A 25,373-nucleotide genomic window follows, 5' to 3' on the forward strand; every position below is an offset into this window, starting at 1 on the left:
AATAAATATATTGTTCACTTATAGATAAATAAAATTAAACAAAACAATATAATGAATCAATGCAACAGAGTTGGTTCTTTGAGAATATCAACAAGACAAACACTTATCAAAATTAACTAAAATGTGGAGATAGAATATCTAACTTAACAAATCAACAACAAAAAGGGAGACATAACAAACACTGAAGTATCATAAGGATATACTTTAAAAATCTACACCTCACCAGATTGGAATATTGAAGAGAAATTAATAGTTCCTTCAATATGTATCACTTGCCAAAGTTAAACAAGATTAGACAAACAATTTATATCGGCCTATAATACCTAGTGCAATAGAAACAGTAAATAACGTCTTCCAACTGAAAAAATTACTGAGGTCTAAATGTAGATTTCTCCCAGAATTACAAAGAAGACTTAGCACAAATACTCGTCAAATTATTCCCCAAATTAGAAACAGCAGAAACATTGTCCAATTCAATTATTAAGGTCACAATTACCCTGATACCCAAACCACATAAGGACTCAACAAAGAAAGAGAATTACAGACCAATTCCCCTATGAACATGGAAGCCAAAAGGCTAAGTAAAATACTTGCAAAGCAAATCCAAGAACACATCAAGAAGATTTTGGTGGATACCAAGACCAGAAGGCTTAATCTCAGTGACTTGGGGATGGTTCAAAATACAAAACTCAATAACCATAATCCACAATAAAAACAATCTGAAAGAAAAAAGAACAATGATCATCACAACAGATGCAGAGAAGACATTTGCATGTGTCTTCTAGCACTTGATGATGACATCTACCAGAGACATATAAGATATAATGGGCATACCTAAACCCAAGAAAGGCACATTTCAGCAAATATGGTGAACATCAAATCAAATGAAGAGAAACTCAGAACAATTCTGTTAAACTCAAGAACAAGATAAGGTTCTGTGCTTTCCCTATCTATTAATATGGAATTAATTTTTAATAGGATTATTTTGTTCTCTGGCGTCTAACTCCTTGAGTTCTTTGTACATATTAGAGATATTAGCCCACTCTTGGATGTAGGATTGGTAAAGATCTTTTCCCACTCCGTTGGTTGCTGTTTTGTGCTATGACAGTGTCCTTTGCCTTACAGAAGCTTTTCCATATATGTTTAATATGATAGTTTAATTTTGCTGAAAGAGATCAAGGGGATACAAATTGTGAAGAAGTCAAAGTATCATTATTTTCTGATGATTTGTGAGTATACATAAGAACTCTAAAATTCCACCAGGGTATTCCGAAAGCTGATAAATGTCTTCAGCAATTCCAATTCTGAATATTTGGGGGAAAAGGAGCCTAGTGTATTTAGTCAGTTTTAGGGATTTCCTGAAGCTATTGATTTGTTTAACTTCTGAAAAAGTTGGATCCTCCCTGAAGAATGAAATATTCTTATCTTCTCCTAGAACATTGTATGTATTATAAAGTTTTTCTTCTCAGGGAAAATTACACTTGGCTACACAGTATGGCTATGTCTCAAGGGGAAAGAATGAAGGAAAGAAAAAGAAAGAAAGAAAGAAAGAAAGAAGGAAAGAAAGAAGGAAAGGAAGAGAGAAAGAAAGAAAGAAATGGCAACAAAATGTGGTTTTAACTGTGATTGTTTATGCTTATTCTCTTCTATTTTGCCATTTGTTTTATTAACTTCATTTTGCAGAAGCATATTTTCAATTTTTTAAAAGATTTATTTCATAGTTAAAATGGAATAAAGCATTTGGTCCTGAATAGTTGTGCTTATTTAGATAAATTTGTGTTTTTTCTCTTTGCTGGATTGCGTTTTGAAAAGTTCTTTAAAACTATTTACTTGTTAACCTGTTCAATATGGTTAATGCATTTTGATTTTAGAAAATCTGCATTGGTTTTCTTTAAACCAACTTATTCACCATATCATTTTTCTGACACTTCCAACTATTCATGGTATGCTATTACTTAGCATTTTACCTTTGACAGTCCTTCTTCCTGGCTCTATTTCTAGTCTTTCATCTGTACTTCTAGTTTGTATTCTAAGTTTACTGCTCTTGCCTGCTCGTGAGTTTGGAATTTTACCTCCAGTGGTGCTGCACTTTAATATTTAGAATTGAATTCATGTACACTTAACAGGATTAGCTGCTGTTTCTATTCCCTGGAAGCACTGCCTATTATGATGTCTTTAAATAAAATTGCCCATGTGAGATTTTTTTAATAGAATGCATAAATGTGATGAATTGGGACAAAATAAATGCTCCTATAAGATGAGTATGAATTTTTTAATTCTCAGGAGAGATTGATTTTATACAATTAAATGCCTAGATTTTTAAAAGCAATTTTCCTTATTGCACCTTTGTATTTATTGTTGTTTACACTATATTTAGCTCCAAAGGAAGATGTGTCTAAATGTTTCCTCAGGGAAGTCCTGTTACATTTCTTAATGTGACATATCTCCTGACAGTTTTCTTCCGTGTCCAATGCAACACTTAAAGGAAAACACAATGTTTAAGGTCTTAGATAAGTTCACAGGAAGGAAAGAACTTAAACTTGAAGGATTGTTTTAAGAGCCTGAACTAATAATGCTATCAACATGTAGTGAAAGATTAATAACACTCAGTATGGAGCAAATCAATATTAAAGACATATTTTATGTGTATAATTCAATGAAGGGTGATTCTGTTCATATGGGAATTTCTGTTTAGAAAGATAGGTGAGAGAATTAGTAACATTTCTCTTGGAATAAAAACAGCTGTGTATATATAACAAAACAAAACATGGCAAAAAAACAAACAAAATATGCTCTACCATACTACAAGGACACTTGATCCACTATGTGAACAGGGATTTTATTTGTAATAGTCAGAAGCTGAAAACAATCCAGATGTCCCTCAGCCAAAGAATAGATACAGAAAATTTCATTTACAGAATGGAATACTATTCAGCTATTAAGAACAAGGACTTCATGAATTTCACAGGCAAATGAAAATAGAAAATATAATCCTAAATGAGGTAACTCAGACCAAAAAGCACATGCCCTGTATTTTCTCACTGAGAAGTGGACATTAGACATAAATTACAGGATACCCATGACATACCCCCACAGACCCAAAGAAGCTAAACAAGAAGGAAGACCCCAGTGAGGAGGCTTCAATCTCACTTAGAAAGGGAAATAAAGTAGTCATAGGAGGCAAAGGGAGAAGTGTAACTGGATGGGGGAAGAAGGGGGTTGGTTAGGATCAGGTGTGGGGAGAGACAAGCGGGAGGGTCAGGGGCCAGGAGAATGAACAGAATTCTTCAGTTCATTCAGCTGGGGAGAGTCAGGGAGAAGATTTAGAAAGTCCCAGAGACCTGTAATGGGGGAGGCTTCCAGAAGTCAATGCAGGTGACCTTAGCCAAGATGCCCCATAGTAGGGATATGGAAATTGAAGAGACCTCCTGCAGCCAGGCAGGACCCTTAATGGATATCCACCCACTCACAAAACTTTGAGTCCAAAATTAATCCTGTCTTTAAAGAAAAGGAAAGAAAAACAGTGCAGGAACACAGATAGAACAGAGACTGGAGGAATGGTTCAGTTTGAGATCCACCCCATGGACAAATACCAGTCTCTGACACTATCAATGATACTCTGCTATGTCTACAGACAGGAGCCTAGCATAAGTGGGAGGCACTACCCAGCAGCTGAGTAAAACAGATAAAAGACTCACAGTCAAATATTTTATGGAGATCAGGGACACCTATGGAAGAGTTAGGGGAAGGATTAAAGGCCCTGAAAGAGATAGGAACTCCACAGGAAGACCAACAGAGCCAACTAACCCTTGGGAGCTCTCAGAGACTGAGCTACTAAGGAAAGAGCATACACAGGCGGCCTTCTCCTGCATCAGTGGGAGAGAATGTGCCTAACCCTGCAAAGACTTGCAGAGGTAGGAGATACTGGGGGCGGACACTATGAGGGGTAGGGGTAGGCAGAAGAATCCTGGGATGAGGGTACTGAGAGGGGCCTGCAGCTATTGAGATATAAATAAATAATAGAAAAAACAAAAACAATCAAAATTCCCAAACAAACCAGGAGCCTAAATTCAATAATCACAGAAATGACTCTTGTTATATTCTGGTAATGTTAGAAGCCAGTCCCAGATTCCTACTAAAGATGAAGGAATTTCACATTAGTATATGTACAGGAAGTAGATCGAATGAGGACTACATTAGAGTCTATTTGTCACAACCAATTCTGACTGATTCCATCATTGATTTTACTGAGAGTGTTTCATATGGCCCATCTGTAGTAAAACAAAACAAAACAAAACAAAACAACACCAAAAATAACCGGCAGAGAGAGACAGAGAGAGAGAGAGAGAGAGAGAGAGAGAGAGAGAGAGAGAGAGAGAGGATTTGAAGCAGTCTGTAAACGTTGGCTAAAATGGTAGAATGGGGATTTCCCCTTAACACACCATTATAAAACTTCAGCTTGATTTGCCTACATAGATGCCACAATAGTTACAGCTGTCTAGACACACTGGCCACAATGTGCTTGTCCCTTACTGTCCATAACCACACCTACTGCCATCTTCCCGGTTCTCCTCCTGGAATCTGCAGATTGATCCTATCCTTTCACTCCTGATTGCAACAAGATTAGCAAATTGTTAATCTCCTCTGTGTTCATAGAAAATAGGATAAAGCTCAAGTCCTCATTTCGTCTGTCACTGTCAGAGCGCTTTATCATGCATCAGCCTCCTGCTACCAGAGGAAACTGCATTTAGACTGATCATTCAAGCTACCCAGAGAAGCATGACCTGCACAAATCCTGGCCTCAGCCTTGAATGGTTTTAGCTAAGTAGTTTATAGTGGTCAAAATAACCCCAAATGCCTATTCATCTTTTGGCATATTTGCACAGCTTGAAAACAACACTACCAAAACCAGTAACTCTTTTGTCAATGGTCATGCCTCTAAAGGCAAGACTTTGACCTAGATTTCACAGTGAGACATCCTTGTTAAAATGATAAACACAAAAAACAGTGTTGTCTGGGTCCTTTCTGACAACCCAGAGCCTTGTTCTGTTTTCCCACTGTCACTTGCACAAACGGTATAAGCAGTCTAAACTTATTGCTCTCCCAATTGCAATTACTTAGAGGCTTAATTCTATTGGGATATTAGTTGAAGGTACAGTAAAGTGCTATTATTGCCAAATGACCTGCATTTAACTAGAATAAAGAAAAATCTGGTTGGCTGGAGATGTAGCACAGTTGATAAGGCTTGCTTAGCACACATAGGGATCTGTGCTCCATTTTTGGTAACATATTTGATATTATAAACTATAAAACAAACAAAAAACAAAAAAAACATGCTTTTAAAGCAAATAAACAAGTAAATAAATTGTACTGGCTGGTTTTGTTTGTCAGCTTGCACAAGCTGGAGTTATCACAGAGAAAAGAGCCTCCCATGAGGAAATGTCTCCACGAGATCAGTTGTAAGGCATTTTCTCAATTAGTGATCAGTGGTGGAGGGCCCAGTCCATTGCAGTTGGTGTCACTCCTGGACTGGTAGTCCTGCATTCTATAAGAAAGCAAGCTGAGCAATCTAGGGGAAGAAAGTCAGTAAATAACACCCCTCCATGGCCTCTGCACCAGCTCCTGCATTATGACCTGCTTGAGTTCCAGTCCTGACTTCCTTTGGTGACAAACAGCAATGTGAAAGTATAAGCTGGATAAACCTTTTCCTCCCCACACTTGCTTCTTCTCATAATGTTTTATGCAGGAATAGAAAACCTGACTAAGCCCGCAGCAGCTCTCTGCTCCCAGACCCGGTGAGAGAGAGACCCAACCGCCTGGTCAGGTGGGCACTCCTGAGGCTGCAGAGCGGAAGAGACCACCAACACTGCTCACCCCTGCCCACATCCCTGGCCCAAGAGGAAACTGTATAAGGCCTCTGGGCTCCCGTGGGGGAGGGCCCAGGAGCAGCAGGACCCCTGCCTGAGACACCAACGGAACCTGAAAGAAACAGACCGGATAAACAGTTCTCTGCACCCAAATCCCGTGGGAGGGAGAGCTAAACCTTCAGAGAGGCAGACAAGCCTGGGAAACCAGAAGAGACTGCACTCTGCACACACATCTCAGACGCCAGAGGAAAAAGCCAAAGACCATCTGGAACCCTGGTGCACTGAAGCACCCGGAAGGGGCGGCACAGGTCTTCCTGGTTGCTGCCGCTGCAGAGAGCCCGTGGGCAGCACCCCACGAGCGAACTTGAGCCTCAGGACCACAGGTAAGACCAAATTTTCTGCTGCAAGAAAGCTGCCTGGTGAACTCAAGACACAGGCCCACAGGAACAGCTGAAGACCTGTAGAGAGGAAAAACTACACGCCCGAAACAGAACACTCTGTCCCCATAACTGACTGAAAGAGAGGAAAACAGGTCTACAGCACTCCTGACACACAGGCTTATAGGACAGTCTAGCCACTGTCAGAAAATAGCAGAACAAAGTAACACTAGAGACAATCTGATGGCGAGAGGCAAGCACAGGAACACAAGCAACAGAAACCAAGACTACATGGCATCATCGGAGCCCAATTCTCCCACCAAAGCAAACACGGAATATCCAAACACACCAGAAAAGCAAGATCTAGTTTCAAAATCATATTTGATCATTTTGCTGGAGGACTTCAAGAAAGACATGAAGAACTCCCTTAGAGAACAAGTAGAAGCCTACAGAGAGGAATCGCAAAAATGCCGGAAAGAATCGCAAAAATCCCTGAAAGAATTCCAGGAAAACAAAAATAAACAAGTAGAAGCCCATAGAGAGGAGACACAAAAATCCCTGAAAGAATTCCAGGAAAACACAATCAAACAGTTGAAGGAATTAAAAATGGAAATAGAAGCAATCAAGAAAGAACACATGGAAACAACCCTAGATATAGAAAACCAAAAGAAGAGACAAGGAGCTGTAGATACAAGCTTCACCAACAGAATACAAGAGATGGAAGAGAGAATCTCAGGAGCAGAAGATTCCATAGAAATCATTGACTCAACTGTCAAAGATAATGTAAAGCGGAAAAAGCTACTGGTACAAAACATACAGGAAATCCAGGACTCAATGAGAAGATCAAACCTAAGGATAATAGGTATAGAAGAGAGTGAAGACTCCCAGCTCAAAGGACCAGTAAATATCTTCAACAAAATCATAGAAGAAAACTTCCCTAACCTAAAAAAAGAGATACCCATAGACATACAAGAAGCCTACAGAACTCCAAATAGATTGGACCAGAAAAGAAACACCTCCCGACACATAATTGTCAAAACACCAAACGCACAAAATAAAGAAAGAATATTAAAAGCAGTAAGGGAAAAAGGTCAAGTAACATATAAAGGGAGACCTATCAGAATCACACCAGACTTCTCGCCAGAAACTATGAAGGCCAGAAGATCCTGGACTGATGTCATACAGACCCTAAGAGAACACAAATGCCAGCCCAGGTTACTGTATCCAGCAAAACTCTAAATTAACATTGATGGAGAAACCAAGATATTCCATGACAAAACCAAATTTACACAATATCTTTCCACAAATCCAGCACTACAAAGGATAATAAATGGTAAAGCCCAACATAAGGAGGCAAGCTATACCCTAGAAGAAGCAAGAAACTAATCGTCTTGGCAACAAAACAAAGAGAATGAAAGCACACAAACATAACCTCACATCCAAATATGAATATAAAGGGAAACAATAATCACTATTCCTTAATATCTCTCAATATCAATGGCCTCAACTCCCCAATAAAAAGACATAGATTAACAAACTGGATACGCAACGAGGACCCTGCATTCTGCTGCCTACAGGAAACACACCTCAGAGACAAAGACAGACACTACCTCAGAGTGAAAGGCTGGAAAACAACTTTCCAAGCAAATGGTCAGAAGAAGCAAGCTGGAGTAGCCATTCTAATATCAAATAAAATCAATTGCCAACTAAAAGTCATCAAAAAAGATAAGGAAGGACACTTCATATTCATCAAAGGAAAAATCCACCAAGATGAACTCTCAATCCTAAATATCTATGCCCCAAATACAAGGGCACCTACATACGTAAAAGAAACCTTACTAAAGCTCAAAACACACATTGCACCTCACACAATATAGTGGGAGATTTCAACACCCCACTGTCATCAATGGAGAGATCATGGAAACAGAAATTAAACAGTGATGTCGACAGACTAAGAGAAGTCATGAGCCAAATGGACTTAACGGATATTTATAGAACATTATATCCTAAAGCAAAAGGATATACCTTCTTCTCAGCTCCTCATGGTACTTTCTCCAAAATTGACCATATAATTGGTCAAAAAACGGGCCTCAACAGGTACAGAAAGATAGAAATAATCCCATGCGTGCTATCGGACCACCACGGCCTAAAACTGGTCTTCAATAACAATAAGGGAAGAATGCCCACATATACGTGGAAATTGAACAATGCTCTACTCAATGATAACCTGGTCAAGGAAGAAATAAAGAAAGAAATTAAAAATTTTTTAGAATTTAATGAAAATGAAGATACAACATACTCAAACTTATGGGACACAATGAAAGCTGTGCTAAGAGGAAAACTCATAGCGCTGAGTGCCTGCAGAAAGAAACAGGAAAGAGCATATGTCAGCAGCTTGACAGCACACCTAAAAGCTCTAGAACAAAAAGAAGCAAATACACCCAGGAGGAGTAGAAGGCTGGGAATAATCAAACTCAGAGCTGAAATCAACCAAGTAGAAACAAAAAGGACCATAGAAAGAATCAACAGAACCAAAAGTTGGTTCTTTGAGAAAATCAACAAGATAGATAAACCCTTAGCCAGACTAACGAGAGGACACAGAGAGTGCGTCCAAATTAACAAATTCAGAAATGAAAAGGGAGACATAACTACAGATTCAGAGGAAATTCAAAAAATCATCAGATCTTACTATAAAAACCTATATTCAACAAAATTTGAAAATCTTCAGGAAATGGACAATTTCCTAGACAAATACCAGGTATCTAAGTTAAATCAGGAACAGATAAACCAGTTAAACAACCCCATAACTCCTAAGGAAATAGAAGCAGTCATTAAAGGTCTCCCAACTAAAAAAGAGCCCAGGTCCAGACGGGTTTAGTGCAGAATTCTATCAAACCTTCATAGAAGACCTCATACCAATATTATCCAAACTATTCCACAAAATTGAAACAAATGGAGCCCTACCGAATTCCTTCTACGAAGCCACAATTACTCTTATACCTAAACCACACAAAGACACAACAAAGAAAGAGAATTTCAGACCAATTTCCCTTATGAATATCGACGCAAAAATACTCAATAATATTCTGGCAAACCGAATTCAAGAGCACATCAAAACAATCATCCACCATGATCAAGTAGGCTTCATCCCAGGCATGCAGGGATGGTTTAATATACGGAAAACCATCAACGTGATCCATTATATAAACAAACTGAAAGAACAGAACCACATGATCATTTCATTAGATGCTGAGAAAGCATTTGACAAAATTCAACACCCCTTCATGATAAAAGTCCTGGAAAGAATAGGAATTCAAGGCCCATACCTAAACATAGTAAAAGCCATATACAGCAAACCAGTTGCTAACATTAAACTAAATGGAGAGAAACTTGAAGCAATCCCACTAAAATCAGGGACTAGACAAGGCTGCCCACTCTCTCCCTACTTATTCAATATAGTTCTTGAAGTTCTAGCCAGAGCAATCAGACAACAAAAGGAGATCAAGGGGATACAGATCGGAAAAGAAGAGGTCAAAATATCACTATTTGCAGATGACATGATAGTATATTTAAGTGATCCCAAAAGTTCCACCAGAGAACTACTAAAGCTGATAAACAACTTCAGCAAAGTGGCTGGGTATAAAATTAACTCAAATAAATCAGTTGCCTTCCTCTATACAAAAGAGAAACAAGCCGAGAAAGAAATTAGGGAAACGACACCCTTCATAATAGACCCAAATAATATAAAGTACCTCGGTGTGACTTTAACCAAGCAAGTAAAAGATCTGTACAATAAGAACATCAAGACACTGAGGAAAGAAATTGAAGAAGACCTCAGAAGATGGAAAGATCTCCCATGCTCATGGATTGGCAGGATTAATATAGTAAAAATGGCCATTTTACCAAAAGCAATCTACAGATTCAATGCAATCCCCATCAAAATACCAATCCAATTCTTCAAAGAGTTAGACAGAACAATTTGCAAATTCATCTGGAATAACAAAAAACCCAGGATAGCTAAAGCTATCCTCAATAATAAAAGGACTTCAGGGGGAATCACTATCCCTGAACTCAAGCAGTATTACAGAGCAATAGTGATAAAAACTGCATGGTACTGGTACAGAGACAGACAGATAGACCAATGGAATAGAATTGAAGACCCAGAAATGAACCCACACACATATGGTCACTTGATTTTTGACAAAGGAGCCAAAACCATCCAATGGAAAAAAGATAGCATTTTCAGCAAATGGTGCTGGTTCAACTGGAGGTCAACATGTAGAAGAATGCAGATCGATCCATGCTTATCACCCTGTACAAAGCTTAAGTCCAAGTGGATCAAGGAACTCCACATCAAACCAGATACACTCAAACTAATAGAAGAAAAACTAGGGAAGCATCTGGAACACATGGGCACTGGAAAAAATTTCCTGAACAAAACACCAATGTCTTATGCTCTAAGATCAAGAATCGACAAATGGGATCTCATAAAACTGCAAAGCTCCTGTAAGGCAAAGGACACTGTGGTTAGGACAAAACGGCAACCAACAGATTGGGAAAAGATCTTTACCAATCCTACAACAGATAGAGGTCTTATATCCAAAATATACAAAGAACTCAAGAAGTTAGACCGCAGGGAAACAAATAACCCTATTAAAAAATGGGGTTCAGAGCTAAACAAAGAATTCACAGCTGAGGAATGCCGAATGGCTGAGAAACACCTAAAGAAATGTTCAACATCTTTAGTCATAAGGGAAATGCAAATCAAAACAACCCTGAGATTTCACCTCACACCAGTGAGAATGGCTAAGATCAAAAACTCAGGTGACAGCAGATGCTGGCGAGGATGTGGAGAAAGAGGAACACTCCTCCATTGTTGGTGGGATTGCAGACTGGTAAAACCATTCTGGAAATCAGTCTGGAGGTTCCTCAGAAAATTGGACATTGAACTGCCTGAGGATCCAGCTATACCTCTCTTGGGCATATACCCAAAAGATGCCTCTACATATAAAAGAGACACGTGCTCCAGTATGTTCATCGCAGCCTTATTTATAATAGCCAGAAACTGGAAAGAACCCAGATGCCCTTCAACAGAGGAATGGATACAGAAAATGTGGTACATCTACACAATGGAATATTACTCAGCTATCAAAAACAACGAGTTTATGAAATTCGTAGGCAAATGGTTGGAACTGGAAAATATCATCCTGAGTGAGCTAACCCAATCAGAGAAAGACATACATGGTATGCACTCATTGATAAGTGGCTATTAGCCCAAATGCTTGAATTACCCTAGATCCCTAGAACAAACGAAACTCAAGACGGATGATCAAAATGTGAATGCTTCACTCCTTCTTTAAATGAGGAAAAAGAATACCCTTGGCAGGGAAGTGAGAGGCAAAGATTAAAACAGAGACTGAAGGAACACCCATTCAGAGCCTGCCCCACATGTGGCCCATACATATACAGCCACCCAATTAGACAAGATGGATGAAGCAAAGAAGTGCAGACCGACAGGAGTCGGATGTAGATCTCTCCTGAGAGACACAGCCAGAATACAGCAAATACAGAGGCGAATGCCAGCAGCAAACCACTGAACTGAGAATAGGTCCCCTATTGAAGGAATCTGAGAAAGAACTGGAAGAGCTTGAAGGGGCTCGAGACCCCAAAAGTACAACAATGCCAAGCAACCAGAGCTTCCAGGGACTAAGCCACTACCTAAAGACTATACATGGACTGACCCTGGACTCTGACCCCATAGGTAGCAATGAATATCCTAGTAAGAGCACCAGTGGAAGGGGAAGCCCTGGGTCCTGCTAAGACTGAACCCCCAGTGAACTAGTCTATGGGGGGAGGGCGGCAATGGGGGGAGGGTTGGGAGGGTAACACCCATAAGGAAGGTGAGGGGGGAGGGGGATGTTTGCCCGGAAACCGGAAAAGGGAATAACACTCGAAATGTATATAAGAAATACTCAAGTTAATAAAAAAAAAAAAAAGAAAAGAAAAAAAAAAGAAAACCTGACTAAAACATAAATGATTGTTTAATTTTATGTAAAAATTTTATTTATATATTTCATGTAAATGTATGTATATATCTGTGTGGACATGTGTACTAAGGTGCATATAAATGCCAGAGGATAATATGGAATTGGTTCTCTCCTTCCTCCTCATGAATCCTGTGAATCTAATTGAAGTTGTCAGGCTACATAGCAAGTGCCTTTCCTCACTTTGCCCTCTCTCTTGAATGAAAGAAACAACACTGTTTACAAAAACCTTAAATGGAGAATTTTAAATAATGTGACCTCTAAATAAGGGAATAGATTCTATATGGGAATTCTTCAAAGTCTACCAAATCAATTTTCTTACAACAGTGTTAAGTAGCTATTACCTATTATTCACATTGGGAATATTTATTACATGTCAGGCTTTGTAGACTTAAGTAAGGGCTTCCACTGTATTGATACACTACAGTCTTTATCCTTGTTACAGCTCACGAAATTTAAGTTTAAGTAAATAAATTTATAAAGGCCATATAGCAGCAGCCTCTACAGAATTCTCCTGTGTTGAAATAAGCTATGTCTTACTGTTGACATCCACAAGTGAGAAAAGTTTCCCACATAACACACATAACAGAGCCTTGGAATCCTGACACAAGCTTGCTCCTGGCAAGCTGCTTGAACCCACCCAGAACAATATTTTAGGCTTTCTTTGTCTGCATTAATTTAGAAAACTGTGTTAAAAGAACTGTGTCATTTTTCATGTACAATTGTGATGTAAACTATTATAAGTTATTAATGCTGCTGATAACAAGTCTAAAATACTGGGCTGTCTTTCTAAATTCACCGGTAGAGGTGAGAAAATCATGACAACCTTATTGAGTGGAAGCCAGATCAAAATCTGTCATTTATGAGAGTACACATTTGACTCTAAGGAAGTATCAATTTGAAATGTGTTGCTACTTATAAACCTGTACATTCAGAATTGTTTGGTTTCTTAACTGTTAATTGAGATGCAATTTCATTTGCATAATATAAGACTAGCATGGTAATTAACACTCTTCTTACTAATTGCCACCCAATTAACCTGCTTTCACTGTCTTCTTGGTGAAAGGGCAGCATCCAAATATTACATTTGCAACCTAGTTGCCGCATAAGGCTATGATTACCTTTTATGGCTTATAAAATTTATAATTAATGGCATTGCAACTAGACCTGGCCTCAACCTTATAACTCAAAACAGGTCTATTAGGCAATTATTTAATAACTAATTAAGTTTTTGCCATCACAGTAAATCAACTTAAAACGCCTCGCTTCTAATGTAGATTTAACATGTTAAGAGAGACTCTTGAATGATCAGGAGCAGAGTCAACCACCCCTTTCAGATTGTCCCTTGATGGTTTCTTCAGGAACATCTATCCACCATAGCTCAATTCCCATCCTAAGGTCGAAGCCTCTTTTTCCTCATTTTAGAGGCAGGACTTTGACAAAGAAAGCATCTTATTTTTTTTTTGAGCAGGAATTGATAATTTCAAGTTCTGTTTCCAGCCCAGACTCTGCTTATGATCTGTTCTGAGCCATTTTTCCTAACCTCCTACCCTTGCCTCTTTGCTGTGTTTCCCCCAGAAAGACCTGGCACAGAAAGGACAAGACCTTCATCCTTATTTTTCAATCTGGATTTGGATTGCTATATTACAGACAGTTTAGGACTTCACTGAAGGAGGAGTCCTAAGCTTTTGAAATCCATGGAGCTATCTATTATCTTACAAAATGCTGATTAGTGGTATCAGAAGATATAATCCTAAATTCCCTGTAATGGAAAAAAAATTTAGAGATGAAACCATTGCAAAATCAAACACACAGTTGTAGGTTCAAATCCTACTGGTGAGGAGGATCATAGACAGAAATAGTAACAACTGAAGATACTGATACTTAACCCTCACACATTCTTCCCACTGTAAATCTGTATCATAATGGATAATGTTTTTCTGTACATTAGTATGGGTGCATATGGGATAACAAACTTTTCTATGTGCAATTCTATCATGTTCACTTTTAGAAATAAACTCTGCCGCATTTAGTTATTGATTGATCAATTTAATACAAATTTATTTAGTTTTAGATACTATAGTAGGTTTTAAGAACCCAGTGTTTAAAAATAAAAGATACAGAACTATGGTAAAAAAATTGGGAATCCAGACATTAAACAAATTATTGCCAGTGAAAATGAAATACATGTTGGAGAATCAGATGATGGAAGACTCTGTCAGGCTTCATAGCTCCAGAGAAAAGAGTGACTAGAGACCATGGCACAAGTTTAAAGCTTGGAGGAATGGTGAAGAGCCGTGGGAGACCCTGGCATTTGGGATATGGGATTTGAATAAGAGATGTCCTGATAAGCTTATGTGTTTGAAAACTAAGTTCTCCTTCTCAGGGAGATCATACATCCCCCTTTGTTGGGGGAGGGGACTGGACACAGGTTGGGGGTAGGGATGGAAACATGAGGGATCAGGCAGGGTAAGGAAAGAGGGAGACAGTATTGAGAGGGGCAACTCTAATAAGTCTATGGGGGGGCTGTCATCTTTGGGATGAGCTACAAAACTAGGGCAGTGGAAAGTCCCAGGAATCTATGGTGGTGATCCTAGCTAAGCCTTCTAGCAATGGGGAATAGGAAGCCTGAACCAGCCGTCTCCTGTAACCAGGCAAGACTTCCAATAGAGGGATTGGGACACCAACCCAGCCACAAATCCTTTTTCCTGCCTGCAAGATGTATTGGGATAAATATGGAGCTGAAATTGAGGGACTGGATAACCAATGATGGGTCCAGATTGAGGCACATGCTATCAGAAGGAGCCCACCCCTGACACTACCAATGATAATGTTTTCATACTTACAGACAGAACCCTAGTATAACTGTCATCAGAGAGGTTTCACCCAACAGTGGATGGAAATAGCTGTAGAGACCCACAGCTAAACATTAGGCAGATCTTGGAGAATCCTGCAAAAGAAAGGTAGGAAGGATTGTAGGAGGCAGAGGGGTCAAGGACATCACAAGAAAACCTACAGAATCAACTAAACTGGCTTTATAAGGGCTCACAGAGACTGAATTATCAACCGGGAAGTTGGGATTGACTTAGGCCTCTGCACATGTGTCACAATCGTATAGCTTGGTCTTCTTGTGGGACTGCTAAGAGTAGAAAGAGGGGCTGTCTTGGCCTCTCTGATGGGACCCTTTGAGACACTTTCCTCCTACTGGACTACCTAGTCTAGCCTCCATAGGAGAACATGTGCCTAGACTGACTGCAACTTGATATGCCAGGGCTGGTTGGTATCTATGGAAGTCTTCCCCTTTTGTGAAGAGAAAGAGAGGAGGAGTGGATGAGGGAAAAAGAAGGAAGAGGGAAAGGATTGGGAGGAAAGGAGTTAGGGAAATCTATGGTTGGGATAGATAATTTAAATTAAACAAAAACAAAAACAAACAAACAAACAAACTAAAACCAGAAACTTGGTTCCCAGTTTCTGTTGGGATTTAGGATCCATGGCCTTGCTGAAGGTAGTAAGTCATTGTTGGTAGAATGGAGATTTTCATAGCCTAATCTTACTGCTCATTTGATTTCTAGCTCTGTTTGTTGCTTAGGATGTGATTTCTCAATTTCCTGCTCCAGCCACCTACTACTTGGTGCCATGCTTCGTTCCGTGCCACGGTGAGCCACAACCAAAAGCAGCTCCTACTTCTCTAGGTCGCTCTGAGTCACAGTGTGTTTTCACAGCTTCTGAAAACTAACCCTCAGGACCGAGGAAGGTAGTTGTGGTGCTGCCACTGAAATGACCACCAAATGACACCCCTGCTGGTGCAGGGACAGTCTAAAGTGGCTTTTATGACCTCAGAGGACATAGCATAGGGAACGAGGTGGAAGTGAGTGATGTGTGGGGACAGCTGAGCATATAAGGTGTTAATTCTCAAGTTTTGGTTGTCTCTCAAATGTTGGGGAAAGTACTTTTAATTTCATTCCATATGTGCTTCGAGCATTTCAAATATGTACATAATGTAATTTGACTATGCCCACTCTCCTGTCTCCTAACTCTGAGACCAAGACCTGCCCTCCAGTTACCTTCATACCTTCATTTCCTTTTTTCTTTATAATCCCCTGAGTCAAGTTAATGCTACATACATGTACATTGGTGTCAGGCCAGCCACTAAGGCTTGGCAATATGTGTAGTCTTTTGCTTGAAGAAAACTTATGTTCCCTCCTTCAAAAGCCATCACTGTCATGAGCTTTCAGCTAGTGGTAGGGTCTTAGGAATGTTTTTCCATTAGAATAGTTTTAGTTCTAATTTTACCATAGTTACAATTACAGAACAATGTTACCTAAGGGCGGGAGGTGGGGGGAGACCAAATGAAAACAATGACAAACCAAACAGTAGAAGGTACTGCTTTCTGTCACTCGTATTCCTATCCCTGGTGATATTCTAATGTCAGAACTTGACTTATGAAGAGTTTCCAAGACTATAGACGGCAATAAATTCATACTGTCGCCGTTGTCTATGAAAGCAAAATCAGAGAAAGCTGAAAGGGATACTTTCAATGTAATTGAAATAATTACTTCACATGGGTTGCTTATAAAAATAAAAACATTGGGGAATCTAGAGACCTATCTTTCCCTGGTACCCTAAAGTAGTACCATGTACATTAAAACAGATGAAAATGAGAAAAAGAGAGGGAAGAAGACAAAAAGAATGGAGGGAAGGGAGAGAAAGGAGACTAAAGCACTCCAGAGCCAATAATTATGATAATAAGGTCTACTTTTCAAAGCCCTTTCCCCTACAGTGCATTTATTCATCACAAATAGCTTCACAGGAAAGTGAGGCGTATAGCTCTGTTCCTAATGGAGAAATAAGGAGAACAACCTGTACCTTTGTGGACGTGCTTCATTTGTTCTAAGCTATGTAGTTTATGCAGAATGAACCACCAAGTAGAGGCTGGAAAGGGCCTGATTGACAGAGGACAAACAGCATCTCTCATCTCATCCAACATGCACACGTAACAAGCTTGTGAACATTTTTATAACCCAGCAAATGTCACTGAAGATATATTTCCTGAGAGTAAGTTATTGTTGTGTTCTTTTTTTTATGAGAAAGAAAGACAGGGAGAAGGGGACAGAAGTAAAGAGAGAGAGAGAGAGAGAGAGAGAGAGAGAGAGAGAGAGAGAGAGAGAGAGAGAGAGAGAGAGACCTTTCCTGGGTCTCCTGCAGTCGGTTCTCCATGTGCATGATGTGGCAGGCATTGTGTGCTTGCGCAGTGTCAGCTGCACGCAACTGTTCAGGAAGAATCTGTTGGAGCTGCAGGGAAGTCAACATATGGAAATTGAAAGTGAGGTTGAAATTATGGAAGGCAGCATGGGAGAGAAACTTGATCTCCACCTACAGTGTTTGAAATGTTGATTGAATTTTGCCTAGAGCCTGGGTTACCTGAGGACTTTGCAGTTCTGAAAGCTGATGACTTTCTTTAGTGTTTCAGCCAAGTTCTCTTGGGTTTCCTTTTATTTTTTCCCTCAAAAGAGGCAGAAGCAATAGACAGTAACAGTACTGACCAGAGCAAGAGGTTAGATTTCTTAGAACCAAGGGACAGAAACAGCAAGTCTCATAATAGAGATGAGTGTTTATTGTTCTTTTTTTTTTCTTGAGTTCAAGCGTTTTACAAATCATGAATCCTGATCTGGCTCGGTGTTCTGGTCAGGAAACTTTCCTTCTGCTTCTTTTTTACCATCTGAGATCTCCGTCCTCAAAGATAAGTCACAGTCCAAGGTGCACTGTAGCCAGCACAGCTTAGCTTGTTACAGAGACTGGAAAAAGAGCGCAATGGTAGATAGAGGCATAAGACTCTGGGTTCACTTCAAGAATGAACAATTTTTCTTTTTCCCTGTTGCTGCTTATGTATTATTTAGGTATGTAGTGGCTACAGGTAACAATGCAAGCAGAGCTTCATCAAAGCTTGTCTTCTGTGCTGTTGCTTTAGTAGGCATTACCCATTGGATATTTCTAACTTCTACAATAACCCGAGGGCTCCGGGAAAGGGTAATGTCAGTGTTTCACAGGTGAAGAAACTGAAGTTTGGCAAATAATGGTGCTTGCATTAGGACCTGGTTCTTCTGACTTCTGCTTCACTGCTCATTCTCTTGTGGAAGTGCTTCTCAGTGAGGGCTCATCTTCCTTGTCAATTGACTAGATTCTAAATCACCTCAGACTAGTAAGGTACTCGTCTGGGTATATCTGTGCAAATCATTCCAGAGTGGATTAACTGAACATGTATAAATCCAGCTCCTGGACTAGATGGGGAGGGTAAGGTAGAATAAAAAGGTAAAGGAGAGATCCAAGAGTTTATACCTTCAGAAATGCATAACACTCTCTTCTTCTGCTTCCTTGATCAGCTTTGATGTGAACCTTTCTGTCCACCACATCTTCCTACTAGTATGACATACTGCTCACATACACTAGTTCATCAACTGTGAACAGAACCTTTTGAAACCATGAATTCAAATAAACTCTTCCTCTTTAAGTTGTGTCTGTCAGTATCATCACAGTGGTGGGAAAGGAACTAGGGCAGCAGCTAGGGATGTTTTGCCACGGCCATCCCCTCTTGTATCCACTAAGAATGATAGAAAGTTAGGGAGACACTGTGCTTGTCACAACTGGTTGAGATTTGTTGCCGCACCTAGTGGGCAGTGGTCACCATAAGTGAAATGATAGTTTTCCCTAATGAAATATGAATTAGGCCAACATTTAGAAACCCCATACCAGGACACTGAAAGGGAAGTATTGATTTCCTATGACTGTGAACCCAGAAAATGTAACCCAAGCTTTCTTTCATGAGTGAGAAGTGTGAGGTAGCAGGCATATGAGTCCATTGAGAGGCCCTGATACCGTGAAACAAGTATCCTTTGTGTTTTCTGTGTTGTGTATGCACCTAGATTATCACTTTTGTAATTAGAGACAACTTAGATTTTACAACTCTGTTGATGACATAGTGAGTAAGGTAGTAGGCACTGGTAAAGTTTATACCAGTGGCTCTCAACTTTCCTAATGTGAGGTTCCTCATGGTGTGATGAACCCTGAAATTATTTTTGTTGCTACTTCTTTCTTATATTTTTCTTATTATAACTTGTAATGTAAATATCTGTGTTTTCTGATAGTCATAAGTGTCCCCTCTGGAAGGATTTTTCTACCCACAAAGGAGTTTCTGATCCATCAGTTGAGAATCACTCATTTATACTGAAAGCACATCTCTGAAGCTAACCATGTTAACCCTGGGCTAGTCCTAGACTTAACTATAATGATACTAATTATATTATTATAATATTATATCAATTTTATAATTGCATATAAATAATTGTTATACTATACAAATATTATAATATTATTTATCTACCTCACAGGTTATCATGGAGAGTCAACTATACAGAATCTATAAAACATGTGATCCAGGGTATGCTTTTGATAAAAGAGATTATTTTATTGTTCACTAATCTAGCTTTGGTCTATTTAGAAGAAAACATAAATTGGCACATTTGTTCCGTATCATATTGTCACCTATATTAATGTTTATGTCTCCTAAGTTACGATTAATTTCCTGGTTTCAGAACTTTGTTCCCTCCTTCCTACTAGGTATATTACTAAGAAATATTGCAATATTGCTATATTGGCATTAGAAGGACTTTTATTTTTTACTTTAAAAGTATTGCTGGACCTGATAAATATTGTTTAAGGTCTTACAAGTACCTGAGTCTAAGAAGGAATTCTGATAAAATTCTGCAATTCTTTTCCTCTTTTGGAAATTGAGAATCTTAATGTGGCCAACACAAGATTTCCCCTTAAAGCAGAGACTTCAGGGCTTCCTGCTTTCAAGGTTCTTATTTAACACATCAATGCCTTGTGAAGGTCTCCCTTAAATCATCTGCAGTTATAAACAAAGATAAAAATGATAGGAGAATATATACACTTAATTGAAACTGGCACTCTGACTCACTCCTGACCTTGAAGGAGTCATGGCCTGGGGGGAATTTTATATGGAGCATAGAGCAGGCTTACAAAGCAAGTGTCACTTAAGCCAAAATATTGTATGTAAAAGAGCAGAGAGAACTGGTAAGTTATTGGCATTTGATTGGGGTCTTAGTGAGGGAGATAAGTGTTGAAGTTCCCTGACAAAGAAAAGAATCCCTGAGGGTGTGGTGCTGGGGAGCTTGGAGCCCTGGGAAGCTGGGCTGTCCAAATCTAGAAATCTTGTCCTGAGATCAGCAGGAGTAGGATCTCAAGCATTGCCATGGGCCTGCATGTCCCTGTACACATAGACTTATGCTGCATACCAGAGAAGGTCAAATAGTTAGGTAGCCAGGTTAAACATTTTGTCCCCTTGCAAGGTCAAAGCCCCCGGAATTCCACCTTATGTAAATTAGGCATCTAAGTACCACAGCTCTGGCCAATGTTCAATAAATACACTCCCCCTGAAACTCTACACCCACTCCCCAAAAGTTTAAATAGCAATTGTTCCCCCCAATTAATTGAGCTGCTTAATGAAGCCTGCCATCTGAGAGTCTGTTCTTGTCATTCTCACCGCAGCCTGAGCTGTCCATCACCTCGGCCATTCCTACCTGATTTTCCACTGGTCTGATCAAGGGCAAGCCTGCTGTTAAGGGAGAGGGAGCAGAGTCAAATATGGGAGAACAGCAATGACAGTCAGAAGATATTCTGCTAGATGTGCCCAAATGAACTGCGGAAAATGTATTAGCTTGAATACATGATTGGGTTCCAACCTACAGCCTATGTAACAAATCCAGGTTTGGTGTTAAACGTTTTCAAGCCCAGTGCTGAGGAGGCAAATCAAGAAGATCCATGGGACTTCTTAGTTCATTAGCATAGTCAGGCTGGAGAATTCTGTATTGGCCTCAAAACAAAACTGTAAACAGTTTCTGAAATACATGATGTTGACCCCTCCAGGAATCCAACATGTGAATATGTACCTACAGACACATACACATTCAAACATGTACACACACTCACACACATCCCATAGGCACACAAAGATATTCTTTTGCAGGTTGAGTTAACAATCAACTTGACTGAAGAGAGACAAGAAGAGAAGAGAGGAGTAAGAAACATGGGAAAAGGAAGAAGAGAGGGATATATGGAAGGTAGCTAAATAGCAATGAAGGAAGACTAGAGGAGAGGGGAGAAGATGGACAAGAATTGGATGGGAGAGGGGAAGATAGCAGAAGAGAAGAGAGATGATGGGAGAAAAAAAGGAGAGGAAGATAGCTATGAGGAGAGGAGAAGAGGGAATGGGAGGGGAGGGAATGGAAAGAGAGGGGAGAGGAGGACAAAGGAGAAGAAAGGAGGGGAGGAGAACAGTAGGGAGGGGACAAACTATAGGGCAGAGAAGATAAAAATAGGAGTAGTGAGAAGAGATAAAAGTAGAAGGGAAGGAGCCTGGGGGCTTTCACCAGCCTCTCACCCACCGACTCATGTCAAGAATAGGCCAAGTACTAGCTTCCTGCCTCAGCTCATGGTTAGGCCAATTTCCATTCTCCACCCAGAGTTCTTGGGAGGAACAGGCACATTCTTGGGGAAAAAAAAAACAGATTGTACTGACTGATAGTCACCTGACCCTCTGGTCCCAAATAAAGTTTGAATGCATGTCATACTCTTGGGAGCCAATAGAGTCAAAGGTCAATATGCTTAGCCAGTAAGTTTAAACTCTAACCTTGCTGATCTAACAGTACCCCTAAAAGTATAAAAACTGCTTGTTATAGCCATTCTAGTCACTCACCACGAGGGGCTGATTGAGGGTCGATCCTGATGTGGCAGAAAAATAAACCTCTTACGTTTGCATCTAATTCCATTCTCCTGTCTGACTTGGGGAAGGAGAGTGTCTCCTGGTAGGTAAGACTCACTTTGAGCCTTACAGGAGAAATAAGATGAAGTTCCGAGGAGGGGAGGAAAGTGATTCCGGAAAAAGGAAGGTTTTCCCAAGAGCAGTGTTAACTCATTAAAATATGTGAAAACATATTATAATATCTTATTTATAAGCAATTTTAACTCTTCAAAATTTTATTATTTTCTTGGTGAAAATACTAAAAAAAATGTTTCCTGCTTTAGAAGTAAAGACAAAACAAAGGAACAAACAAACAAAATGACAGAAAAAAACAAGGAAAAGAAATGCATCATGCATTGAGTCCTGAAAACAGCCTCCAATGGAAGTGATTTGACTGATGCTCAGTATCTCTCTACTTCCTCGTGATATAATTTTTAGATTAAATTAATTTTCAATTAGATTTGAGAGGATAGCCTGATATAGAGTTGCATTCAGGGGAAAACTATTGAGCATCTAATCATCTAGTATAGTATATAATGAGTATTGTGGACAGAAAGAATAGAGGAATATGGATGCTGCCTCTACACAAGTACAGAGCATAGACGGACACACAGGCACACATACACACAACACATATACATGCATGCATATGTTTACATTCATGCACCAAGAAATTGTGTTGTGAAAAATATCTTGACAAGCGTGTACAAGGGTCTGTAGGCATGTTTGCATATTGTGGCCTACTGTGAATTCCAAGGCAGGGGTAGGAGCAGGGGCCAGTATGTTCGTTAGTCAGGGAATCAGGTTCAAAATTGTCAGTGGTCTTAAAAATTATACTATATGGGTAATCTCAAGAACTTTTACCTTGGTATTCTGATGGAAAGTTCAGAGTTCTTTCCTTCTGTCTCTCATGTGTGTATGCATTGTGCACACATGCATTGTGTGTGTGTGTGTGTGTGTGTGTGTGCTCGCCTGTGAAAGACAGAGGTGAGGTTGACATTGACTGTATTTTTCCCTACTGACATTTCTTTCTTTTTTTGGGGGGGGGGTGTCTCTAAACTAAATGGGAAACACACCATTTACCTAGACTTGCATGTCAGTGAGTCCCTGTGATCTGTCTGTCTCCAAGTCACCAGTTAGGTTGGCAGGAACCCACTACCATGTCTGGATTTTATGTGGCTATCAAGGATCTAAACTCAGGTCCCCAGGCTTTCATAGGAAACACTTTATCTATTGAGCCAGCTTCCCAGCCTCTAAGGATTTTGTTGTTGGTGGTGGTGGTGATGGTAGTGATATGGTGGTGGTGGGTATTTTTTTTTTCTTAGCTTTCTTAAAATTGTTGTTTCAAAATCTCAGTGTACTTCCTAAACCCTCTTCTCCAGTGGTAATACTGCTTGTACCTCCAGGAGTCCCTTTCTTCCTAGGCTACTTCAAAACCTTTGTCCCTTTGTTTTTTCCATCCATAAGAAAACAAAGGTCCACTCAACACCACACTTAAACTCAGAGCTTCCTTCAGCAGCCACAGAGGGAAGCCTCTTTTGGATGCATTTTCAAGGCAGTTGTGATACCTTGAGGAGAGTTTGACAAAGGTCAAAGCAGGTAATCTTCTAGCTGTTAATGGGTTTCAAAGAATGACAGTGACTTCACTTATGCTCATGTGCACTTTGGTTTAATTTTTAATGAGAATGTTCCAGTGCCTAATTGTTTATCATATCCACATTTAATTAATAAATATTTGTGAACTTTACTAAAATTTAGCTAAATAATCTATCATAACAGTGTTCTACAGCACAGCAGTGCTGTGCAAGTTTCAATACTGTCATTAAATTAAACAAAAAATTCGAATTCCTGATATGTTTTCATTTTAAAACAAAGATTTATAAAAAAAGATATTTACTTAAACAAATCTCTGGGGTCTCTGTGAAGAATATTTCAGACCTTGACGTCACATGCCTCTGGAGAAGTCACGTGCCCCTGGAGGCATTTTTTTTCCATCTTCTTTAGAAGATTTTTTTTCTTTTTTTGTGAGACTCACCACAAAAATGTTTTTATCTCTTTTGTAGGAAATGGGTGTTAGGTTTTTCTCAGAAAATCTTGCTTCCTGCTTCTAAGTTCCACTCCCTTCTCTTTCTATTCATGTAGCCTGACTGGATACTGCTTACTCCATAGCTATTTTTACTGGGAAAGATAAAACTGTGAACACAAATCTCTCAGAAAGTAGGTTGAAAGACATTTCTTAACTTAAGGATGGGAAGCTTTTAGATGGAAGGGCTTTGAAGTTTCTGAGTCTAGACTGTCTTCTGATCCAATGAGCTGGGGAAAAAGATCAGGCTATTGTCTCAATATCAAATGTCAGTTTAGGATTCAAATCTACTGCAGGAAGAATTGATTGAAAATTAGTAACACGAAGGAAACAAGTAAAATTGTATTGCAGTAAAAGATTAATGGGTTTGTTGATCTCATTTACCACATGGATATACTAAGTCACAGGCAGGCTCCTACAAGTAGCTGGGTCACTTGGCTCTGTGAAAGGATGAGGCAAAAACTAAGAAGAAATCCTTTAGCCCACTGATGTCTGAGATGACTTTGTTGGTAGAGCCTCTCCTTCTCATTTTTGGTTACAAGTAATTCAAGTAATTATTAGCCTTTATTCACCTTGAAGAACATGAGAGAATGCTCATGAAAGAGATTTGTCAAAAATAAAAGTGCATCTTCTTTGCAGGGAAGAGTATCTGACAAAAGCAGCTTAATGGATGGAGGACTTGTATTAGTTCTTAGTGTGTGGGCAAAGCCCATCATGGTGTGCAAGTCATGACTGCAGGAGCTTCATAAAATTGCACAGGCTGAGGGACAAGAAGCAGATGGGTTCTGATGCTCAGATCGCTTTCTCAGACTGAAATCTAGGATGCTAACCCATGGAATGGTATCACCCGCACTCACAATGGGTCTTCCTTATCAATTATTTAATCGCAAAGGCATGCCCTCAGGCATCCTGTCAAGCAGACAGTAATGGTTATCAATGTTTTCATTCCCTTGTTGAATAGCTTTTGTTATCAGTAAAAACAGCTTTCCTCTTATGCAAGAATCCTAAGGGTCACGTATTAGAGTGTTAATAAAAGGTAAGGTACTTTTACAACACCAGAGGTTTGGGGAGTATGAGAGGCTCAAGAGAACAAATAATCCACTCATATTCACAGGGGATTTTAGAGGGTTAGAAGTGCAATAAAGTCCTACGTAAGGAAGACTCCTGGTTTAGAGAATAGGCGCT

At 39.5% G+C, this 25,373-nt stretch overlaps 1 long non-coding RNA gene across 1 annotated transcript; it reads left to right on the forward strand.

Moving 5' to 3' along the window:
* Positions 1-15,160: 15,160 nt before the first annotated feature.
* Positions 15,161-21,237, forward strand: LOC102556090 (uncharacterized). Its single transcript, XR_015687240.1, has 4 exons — positions 15,161-15,251; positions 15,861-15,944; positions 19,674-19,723; positions 20,854-21,237. It is a non-coding gene; the product is annotated as an uncharacterized LOC102556090 (long non-coding RNA).
* Positions 21,238-25,373: the final 4,136 nt, after the last annotated feature.

The sequence above is a fragment of the Rattus norvegicus genome, chromosome 4 (genome assembly GCF_021556685.1).
Source record: "Rattus norvegicus strain SHRSP/BbbUtx chromosome 4, alternate assembly SHRSP_T2T, whole genome shotgun sequence".
Taxonomy (NCBI): domain Eukaryota; kingdom Metazoa; phylum Chordata; class Mammalia; order Rodentia; family Muridae; genus Rattus; species Rattus norvegicus.